The sequence below is a fragment of the Fragaria vesca genome, linkage group LG4, assembly GCF_000184155.1.
Source record: "Fragaria vesca subsp. vesca linkage group LG4, FraVesHawaii_1.0, whole genome shotgun sequence".
In the NCBI taxonomy this organism is placed as follows: domain Eukaryota; kingdom Viridiplantae; phylum Streptophyta; class Magnoliopsida; order Rosales; family Rosaceae; genus Fragaria; species Fragaria vesca.
Window position 1 is genome coordinate 6,780,166 of NC_020494.1, and position 1,257 is coordinate 6,781,422.

A 1,257-nucleotide genomic window follows, 5' to 3' on the forward strand; every position below is an offset into this window, starting at 1 on the left:
AGCCACCATTATAAACATAAAGTAAAAACAGAAATGACTTAAAGCCAGTGCATCATCAATAACCCAAAATGGAGATGAGAAAGAAGCATAATTCTAAAGGAAAACTAAACAAACTAATAAAAAAAAGAAAGTTAGGGCAAGGAAATTCAATTACCTTTATGACATTTGTAGGGTGTTTGAATACAGTTTATATACATGGTATGTGTATCATATTCTTATATCATATTCATGTTATGTGTATATACTTCTGTTTTGAAGATAGCTGAATTGTACACCCACATAAGTTCCAATAACTAAATCGACACATCCTGCTGTATGTTCATTGATAGCTAAACAGAAGGATTAGGCTAAATAAATTAATTGATCTGATGAATGTCAGTACCAAGTAATTACTCTATTTTACTATCCTTTTGAAAAACTCAATGTATTACACATATATCATCACATATTCAGATGCTTTGACAATGCAAAGAAATGATGAAAAATTAATGTTGTCTTCACTGACCTTGACTATCATTTAATGATATATGTGGTATCTAATTATAGCAATTTAACCAAAGCCAGCTAAATCCTCTTATAAGTTTACATAAGGAAGCAAAAGAATTAAATGAGGTATGTTAAGCTCTTCAATATAAACTCCATATGTGGTATCTAATTATAGCAATTTAACCAAAGCCAGCTAAATCCTCTTATAAGTTTACATAAGGAAGCAAAAGAATTAAATGAGGTATGTTAAGCTCTTCAATATAAACTCCATATGTTTTCAATCAATCTGTCAACCATGAACCCTAACTACCGATATTAATGCAAATATTGAAACTTACAGTCTTTTACAATGAGCAGATGAAACAACCAAGCCAAATAAGCAAAATAAAAAAATATCAGATCAATAGACAAATCATTTATCTTCCTCTGTAGTAAGCAAACACAGTTCCTCCAGCTCTAAATAAAAGATTTTGTGTTCTTATGTTATAGAAAAGTACATTCAAGCAGCAATACAGAGGAACCAATTTCAACTACACAATATATAAGATGTCACTGTTATGTGATCATTAAAAAGCTAAAAGCTATTCTTAATTCACAATTCCTGACAACTTATTTGCTCCTGATGTCTATCTCTATGATATCATGCTATTAGTATTTGGTATATACAAAAGAAAAGAACTCAATTCCCCATAGTCATCCTTTTCTATTCTGTTAAATCTTTTTCAGGTTTAATATGTTTGTGATGATCCTATTTTGGTATAATTGTGTGTC